Genomic DNA, 9,558 nt, shown 5'->3' on the forward strand with positions numbered 1-9,558 from the left:
GACATATCAATAAGGTAAAATAGTATACACTAATTAAAAGTTACATTTGAAGATTTGGGGAAACGTTCATGGTAATTGGTTAAGTGAAAAAACACTATAAAACAAGGTACCACGTGATTCACATTGTAAAAAAAAATCAAGGATGGATATGCACCATTATATCAGTGATTCTGGGTAGCAGAAAAATAGTTTTATGCTGCGTAAAATTATATGCACATGTATTTGTACACATCGAACAAAAAGCTAGGAAGGAAACACTGAATTATTAAGCAGATTATCATTTGGGTATTAGGATTATTGATCTTTTTTTTTTAACTTTTTGAACGTAGTCTTCAGAAACCACTAACAAAATGTTTGATCTTGTGCATACTTAATTTTGTCTTCCCATCCACTTTCTAGTTCAGCTTTATCATTAATAGATGACCTCATTCTCCTCTTAAAATGACCCCATTTTTCACATATGTATACATACTGCCTATTTGTTTTCCATGTGGTTATCTGAGTGTATGGTTTTGAGTATATATTTTGCATCTAGAGAATGGGTATCCTGTGATTTTAATATCTGTATGCAATTTTTTTTTTTTGGAGAAAAGTAAGTGTCTTCATAGTTCTCTACTCTGTAGCCACAAAATCCTTTGTGGCATAAATTACCAGCTAACAGATTTTACAGGTGAGGAGAGATGTAGCAAATGGTCGAAAGTCTGAGTAATGAGACCAAACTGATCTCTGACTCCAAATAGAAAGCTCTATTCACTGTGATGTTTGTGAACTCCCATATTCACCTTGTCCTGATGTCAGCAGTTGTTTCAGGCACAGGCTAAGTGATTCCAATGATTTATGCCCTATATAATCTTCCCCGCCTCGAGTGTGGGCAGACTTGGTTTCAGCCAACAGATTATGGCAAAGGTATAGGATGTCACTCCCGTGACTCATATGAGACTCCATCTGAGCAGACTGGAGAGAATTTTTCCTTGCTGTCCTGATGAAGTAAGCAGTCATGCTGAGGAAGCCCATGTGGCATGGAATTGCAGCTGGCTTCTAGAACCTGAGGGAACCCAGAGCTAAGAGAGTGGGACTTGGATGGCAAGACCATGGAGACGAGAAGTGAAGAGAAATAAGCCCAACAGACTGAGCTCTAATTCTCCGGCGTGACATCCCTGCAGAATTCTGAGCAGCATCCAGTAGCTGCCACTCCTCCAGGATGAAGTCCACAAATACATCCCTGAGGGTCAACATTTCCTGCAACAGTGCGCTCCTGTTTAGCCCAGTGATCGACCCAGGGAACAAGACAGTATGTCACATCAAATGCCCACTCTGCCCACCCTACGTCCTTCACGTGGAGAAAGATTTCGATCCTCCCCACCACCCAGGAGAACCCTGACAGCTGACGACAGGACAGTAAGGCTCATGGAGTGTAAGGTCACCTGCCAGGGTCACACAGCTAGGAATTAGGGCTTAAAATCCACGCAGGCTGGTTTCCGCACACACATTTTTGGACACTGCATTGCCTTTCTCCGTGTAGTTGTTCTGATGCTGTTCACCATCCACAGTTCAACACAGTGTAGTATATAGGGTGCTTATGTAACTAAAATTATTTTAAACTCTAAGGAGAAAGAGATGGAGTGTTAGAAGTATCTTAGCCTGGAAATTCCTTCTTCCAACACATTTATTGACTAGAGACCAAGCTGGTAAGTTCTGAGGATGGAAAGGTTAATAAATACAAACACCTCCTTAATGGAAGGAGCTGCAGGCTGGTAGAGGGAGAAAAACAACACTGACAAGCTCATACATGAAACGGGAGGAGGGAGAGCTGCCTTCCAGGGGCCATGACGGAGGTAGGGCAGGGAACCCAGAAGAGGAAGAAGCCAATTCGCTGCAGATCTAGAACAAACAGTTCTAAACACAGCTACTCAATCTTGACCAACAGGGCTAATCCTCACCAATCAATCATGAGGCGAAGAACAGGACAGTAACTAGCCTGGTCAGGAGATTGAGATTAAAAAAAAAAAAAAAAAAAAAAAAAGCAAAGGTCTGCATTTGGTCTTGTCACCACCAAACAAGAATTTACTTCTCTAAGTGCCCAAATTCCTATCAGAGAGCAATAACCCACCTATTTACACTCTGGATCCCCTCCCGCCCCACCCACACTTGGTGGCCTTCAATTCAGGGAGACGTTTTGCACCCACGAGGCATATGTCACACCAGTTTACTCAGCTTTGCAGAGACAAGAAACAGTGTGACAAAGGGCAGTAACAGGCATGTGTCGCCAGCAGGAGGAGTTCTCGGTGCAGTCCAGGAGCTATTAGCTCCTCCTGCCCGACCCTCTCTCCTTGTGATAGTTGAGGTGCCCAGGAACAAGACCACACTGCTGAGTGCAGGTGGGATCTGGCAGCTGGAAGCCTCTCCATATACCAGTATCTCTTGTAACAGGCCCCCAGGCATGTCTTACGGGGTCCTGGCAAAGGATGTGCCCAGTTGTAAGAGTTACATTGGACTCAGAAAAAAATCTGTGGCTTCCCACCAGCTGTTTAGTTATGCACAGTCCTCCCAGTCCAGATGCAGTTTGTTTAATCAGGAGTCATTGTTATCATAAGTAACAACACCTGATAATACAGCTGACATTATTGGGTTTCCAATGATGCAAACCTAAAACTAGGTTAACTCAAGGTCAGATTTCCCAAATGAGAAGAGTTTTATTAATGCTACACTCAGTGTTATACTTCAGTAATGACAATGAAGATAGTTAAAAAAAAAAAACACTAACAGATCCTACACATACAGGGTCAGAATTTAGTTCATAGTAAAAGTATCTCAAATCACTGTAGAAAAGAAGTCATTAGCAAAATCTGGCTAGGTATTTATGTGGGGAAAAAACATACCATAAAACTGGATTAGGGCTATCTCACGCCGAACTCCAAAATAAATTTCAGGTGGATTAGAGATTTAAATGTGTGCAAGAGAGTCATAAAATTAGTAGTTAAAAGTTTTTATAATTTTAGAGCAGCAAAAGTCTTTCTAAGCCATCCCCAAATTTGGAAGACACACAGCTAAAGACTGATAAACTTGACTACCCAGACATTAGAAATTTCTAAACAGCAGAAAGAAAATAATTTTTGAAATTCTCAAACATCAATATCAAAGTGGTAAAAAAAATTGTAAAATACATAACAATGATCTAATTTCCTTCACACACTAAAATTCTAAGCAGTCTTTAAGAAAAAGACCACAACCTAATATAGTATAACTGGAGGAATGGGAAATAAAATTATAATAGTATACTATTTATCACCTTTCAGATTCTTTTTCTTATTGAGATATAACTGACATATAACATGGTGTAAGTTTAAGGTGGACAACATGTTGACTTGATACATTTATATTTTGCAATATGATTATGCCTGTAGCTGTAGCGAACAGTGTCTCTATCATGTCACACAGTCATCATTTCTTTTGTGTGGTGAGAATAATGAAGATCTAGTCTCTTAGCAACTTTAAAGTTTATAACACAGTACTGTTGATTACAATCATGATGCTGGGCATTAGATCTCCAGTACTTAGTGATACCCTTCAGCTTCTTAAATATTAAAAAGGTTGTTAATGCCTAGTGCAGGCAAATGTGTAGAAAAACACCAAAGAAGTTATAAACTGTTGACTGCCTTCTGGGGAGAGGAAAGAGCAACTGGGTAATATACATCAAAATATACATTGCAAGTAACCTTTAACACAGCAGTGCCCTTTGTAGGATTTTACCCTAGATTTTTCAATGTCAGCTAAGAAAAGACAACTCAATAGAATGGACAAAAGATTCGTAGCAACAGAAATAGAAGTGATATCACTTATACGTGGAATCTAAAAAAATGACATAAATCCATTTATTTACAAATCAGAAAGAGACTCACAGACATAGAAAACAAACTCTGGTTACCAAAGGAGAAAGGGGTAAGGGGGATAAATTAGGAGTTTGGGATTAACAGATACCCCCTACTATATATAAAATAGATAAACAGTAAGGACCTATCGTACAGCACAGAGAACTATGTTCAATATCTTGTAGTAACCTATAATGAAAAAGAATATGAAAACGAATAATGTATGTACGAGTGAAATATTACGCTGTATACCAGAAATTGACACATTATAATTGACCATACTTCGATTTTAAAAAAATAATTTAACTAATTAGATGACCCTCAATATCCTGTGTTCCTGAGAATCCAAGAATGGTGACTTGACAGCTATATTACCAGGTGACCTTACTTCTGATAAGATGACCCCTGATAGTCAACAAACTGCATCTAGGCTGGGAGGATGACAGCGTGGTTAAATAAACTGTTATGGCTGTACTCCAAAATGGCTGTTATAAAAATTAGCTAACATGAAAGGATGTCTGATATATTTTTGTTAAATGAAAAAAAAGCAAAATTCAGAGTGTGCCTCGGAGGAGCGTATTTTCATTAAAAACAATCCGTGGAAAAATTTTTTTTGTACACACACACACACACACACACACACCTACACCTACCTGGAAGGCAAACAGTTAGTAGTAGAAGGGCTGAGACAGGTTTCATTTCTTAGAATGCAACGGAAAAGGAAGAATAAAAATGAGTCCTGTTCCTTAGTCTTGAAAACTAGGGAGGGTAAACTTTCCTTATGTCATCATCATTCTTTCTTATAGATGGCCTGTCCCATCTGACTATTTTTCTATCATGTTTTTGGTCTTTTTTATATCATCAGTTTGCATTTTCTGTATATAAATCCTCTGTATATCATATGCACTGAGTGTATTTTCAGCCTCAAAATGCCTTTTGACTGTACAGATGTTAACATTTTAATGTAGTCTAATCTGACTAACCTTTCTCTTTATGGTTTCTGGGTTTTGCATCCCTGTTAAAAATATTTCTTGCACTGAGCAAGGTCATCTATACAAATATCCTCTTGTATTTTCATCTAATTCCTCAAATATGTATGTAGTTCTTTTTTATTGAAGTATAGTCGATTTACAATGTTATATTAATTTCTCCTGTATAGCATAGTGATTTAGTTGTACAGTTCCTTAATCCGCCTGGTGTTTTTACTCTTATATGATGCAGAAGAGTCTAGCTTTGTTTCCAGCCAGATGGAGACTCAATTCTGCCACCATCATTCATTAACCACTCCTTTTCCACATAATTGAAGTGACATTTTTATAATCTTGACTCACAGAAGCCTTTTTAAGCAATACATGAAATCCAGAAGCCACTAAAGATTGTGAAATCTGACCACATTTTAAAAATTTAAGTGTCTAGGGATAAATTGGGAGTTCAAGGTTTGCAGATACTAATATACATAAAATAGATAAATAAGTTCATACTGTATAGCACAGGGAACTATATTCAATATCTTGTAGTAACTTATGGTGGAAAAGAATATGAAAACACATATACGTATGTTCATGTATGACTGAAGCATTGTGCTGTACACCAGAAATTGGCACAACATTGTAAAATGACTATACTTCAATAAAAATATACATATGAAAATTTAAGTGTCTACTCTCCAAGATACATAAGCCAAATCAAATGATAAACCATGAAAAAATATTTACAACATACACAACAGAGGTCTAATTGACTTATTAACATAAAGAGCTAGCAATCAGCAATCAAGGTAATTCCACACCCAAGAGGAAAATGGGCAAACAACTTAGAATAAACATCTGAAAGGGAAAAGTACAAATGGCATTCGAAAATGTGAAAAGACACTCAATTCAAGAAATGCAAATTAAAATGCACCACTCTTTTCTCCCCTCACAATGGCGAAAATCACTGTGATTGCCTATTTATGGGGAAAGGCATCAAACTGTTGCTAGGAGTGCAAGCCAGTCCGTGCTATTTGGAGGGCAATTTGACAATCTTAAATCAAATTTCAACTTGTGTATAGCCATTGACCTAGAAATGTCACTTCTAGAAAGATAATACTCAAGTGTATACAAACTAGAAGGTTCATGGATATTCACTGCTACATTGTTTATAGTAGCAAAAGGTTAAAAATAGCCTAAGTGTACATCACCAGGAGAAAGATAAATACCGTTTGTTTTTTTCCATCCAATAGAATGTCAAGTGGCCATTTTTGTAAACGAGGTAGATGCCTGGTTTTAAACCTTGGGTAATTTTGTCCCCCAAGAGATATGTGGCAATGTCAGGAGACATTTTTCTTACTGAGTTATAATCAGTTTACAATGTTGTGTCAACTTCCAGTGTAGAACACAATTTTTCAGTCATACATGAACATACATGTATTCATTATTGCAAGCCCTTTCACTGTGAACTACCGCAAGATCTTGTATATATTTCCCTGTGCTATACAGTAAAATCTTGTTCTTCTATTGAGAGACATTTTGATGGTCAAAACTGGGGGAGGGAGTTCTACTAGCATTTAGAGGGTAGAGGCCAGGGAGGCTGCTACACATGCTCACAGGACGGTCCCAAACAACAAAGAATAATGTGGCCCAAGATGGCAACAGCGCCACGGTATAGGATCCCTGGGACAAGCTATGTACTAGTGCAATGATATGATCATTAAGAAAAGAACAAGAATGTGTTCTAATTTATATAAAAATTTTTCGTAAAGAGAGTCATATCTAGTGTATATGCATACATGATTTCTGGAAGAATGTATAGAACATTGAATAAGGAGACATGGGGACACGGGGAGAGGGAGAATTATTTTTTACTTTTTCTTGAACAAACTTTTCTGCTTGAAATTTTTACCATGTGCATGCATTACTTTAAAAACGTGCAATTCAATTTTTTAACGTTCTATTCCGAAACATCTTAAATTTTGGCATCCATATTCTTAAGTGAGACTGGTCTATAGTTTTCTTTTTTGTAATCTCTTCATCGAATTTAAAATTAAGTGGCTTCAGAAAATGAACTGGGTGTCTTTCCATCTTACAAAAGCCTGGAAAATTGGATCACAGGAATTCTCTGGTCTCTAAAAATTAACGAAAGCAGTAACTATGAAGGATTTGGGAGGACAAATTTAAAGTGTGAATACCTTTCAGTCAGAAATCTGATTTCCATGTGAAACCTCCACAATTCGTGTACTACTGAGCAAATAGAAAGCTGTTGTTGAGGTACTGTTAATCATGGTATAAAAATTAAAAACCCAAATATCTATGAATAGAGGAATAGTTCTATGATACAGCCATACCAGGAGGTAGGAACTGAAAGAACCTTTATGTACTGATGGGGAACAACACCCGGAATATAACCAGGTGGGGAAAGCAGGACAGGTACAGGACTATGACGGCATTTGTGCAAAACCACACACAACGTTACTTATGTATCTATTTTCAGTTAAACTGACTAAATGCATCTATACCTCCTTATCACCAAACTGTTCACAGTGGGCATCTCTGGGGAAGAATGTGGTGCTGGGGGGAGAAGTAGGGTGTTTTGGATACCATTTTTATGCAGGTGAGAACACAAAATGTGGACTTACTTTCATTATTTTAAACGTGATGATAAAGCAAAAAGTGAACTGGAAGTGAAGAAATAGAAAAAGCAAGATGAGTCTATGTATTTAAACAATCTTCTCTGGGAGGAAAAAGAAAAAAAAGATGAGGGGCAGTTCCCAGAGTAACAAGTAGATAAGGAAAGTCTTTTTCTTTCTAACTTATCTTGTTTTTTTTTGGGGGGGGGAGGATTGGAGAAACCTGAGGTAGATTGCAGGTTGAACAGAAAACAGCCAGAGGCGAGGGGACTGACAGATTTTTCAAGGTTGCAATACAATTTCCTAATTGCTGCCTCAAATGCACTGGAAAAAAAGTAGGGGGTAAAGTAGGAACTCACCTGGGACAGGGCCATCCAGTTCTGCCCTGACAAAGGATGGAGATCTGCGAAGGCAGAAGTAGGCGGGTCGAGATCAGTGCATCCAGCCAGGAGACCACCACCAGCAGCCTAACAATCACCCGCGCCCCAGGGGAATGATCTGGAAACATGGCCTGGTAGCACCAGCCTGTTCCCTTGGGACACGGCGAAGCCCCTGTGGATTTTGCACATGCATTTATTTTCTCTTCCTGGACAGATGTATGACTCGTGTTTAAAGACTTCTACTCGGAATCCGTTAACAACCCGACACCTCGTTTCTCTCAAGAATTCTGTGCCTGGAAATTGACCACAGAAAAGGAATCATCAATGAGCACAGGTTGCGAGGACGTTCATCGTAGGTGTTTCTACCTTTCAACACTTTGGAAGCAATGAAACCTCCAGCAAAAGGGAATTAGTTACAAAATAAGACATACAAGAGGGGAGGGTATAGCTCAGTGGTAGAGTGCGTGCCTAGCATGTAGAAGGTCCTGGGTTCAATCCCCAGCACCTCCATAATAAATAAATAAATAACCTAAGTAATCCTCCTAAAAAATAAAAAAATTAAAAATTAAAAAAGTAAGACATACAAAATGGGAAATACCACATGTGTAAAATGCAATGGACTCTTGTTCCCATCTCTTAACATATTTAAAAGCGGGTTACAAGCAAGCAAGTGCGATCTCACTGGTTAAGCCGTATGCATGTTCTGAGGAAGAGCATTTATTAAAATGTTGACACTGCTTACCTTTGAGTGGTGACTTCACCTTTCCTCTTTTGTTTACTTGCATTTTCTCATTTTGACAATAAACATTAATGACTAGTAAGATAAAAGGAGAAATTATTACAAATCATCTGTTATCACACTGAGTCCTAGAGGTGATAGACCCTGAGCAAAGTCTGGAGGACAGGGACGTCTTGCTGTGGTTTAGAGGAAGGAGATAAACCAGAGGTGAGAGTGCAGGGTGGAAGGAAGGGGCTGAGGGGGCCAGTTAAGGGCCCTACATTTTTCAGTTCCACATGGAGCTGGAAACCATTGACCTTGGCCCCCTGCTCCTTCTGTTAGCAAGTCCAAGCTTGTATTGCTCGCTGCATGACAGGCCATCAAGAGATGAGTTGTTGGGGCAAGGAATAGCAACTTTATTCAGACAGCTAGTAGACTGAGAAAATGGTGGACTATTGACCCAAATAACCATCTTCCGAGTTAGAATTCAGGCTTCTTTTATACTAAACATGGGGAGGGTAAAGTCCTGTTTCTAGTCAGACTCCGGAGGGGAGGTGTTAATTTCCTGCCCGCAGCCATTCACAGGAGGGCTTGGTCAGGAGGTTTCCTACGAGCTAAACAAAGGTATTTTAGCTGAATGCTCATTTCCTGGAAGGCAGGATTCCCAGAGATGGGCCATTATGCATAATTTAAGCTTAGAGGCAACATCCCTTTAGTGATTAACTTGTAGCAAAAGCAATAGAATATAAAGGTTCAAGTGAAAACAAAAACCAACATGGAGTCAGATTTGTTCTTCCCTATTACACTCCCCCCACTTCACTGGCCCACCACCACCCTATTTTCTCCCCTAAACCTCCTTATTTCCCATCATGTCCATTTGAGTGCCAAACTCTTCCTTATTTGGCAGTTTTCAAAACAGTTTCAGCACGGAGTTTTTTTGCGCAATAACCTTTGCTACTGTAGCATCCCCTGCCTTATATCGGGATA

General features: G+C 38.9%; 1 long non-coding RNA gene across 1 annotated transcript; it reads right to left on the minus strand.

Annotated features, from left to right (window-relative positions):
- Positions 1 to 1,194: 1,194 nt before the first annotated feature.
- On the minus strand, positions 1,195 to 8,883 carry LOC116661841. The gene is made up of 3 exons (XR_004317826.1): positions 8,596 to 8,883; positions 7,833 to 7,876; positions 1,195 to 1,239 (listed from the first exon to the last, which is right to left on the minus strand). It is a non-coding gene; the product is annotated as an uncharacterized LOC116661841 (long non-coding RNA).
- Positions 8,884 to 9,558: the final 675 nt, after the last annotated feature.

This window comes from Camelus ferus, chromosome X, assembly GCF_009834535.1.
Source record: "Camelus ferus isolate YT-003-E chromosome X, BCGSAC_Cfer_1.0, whole genome shotgun sequence".
NCBI lineage: Eukaryota > Metazoa > Chordata > Mammalia > Artiodactyla > Camelidae > Camelus > Camelus ferus.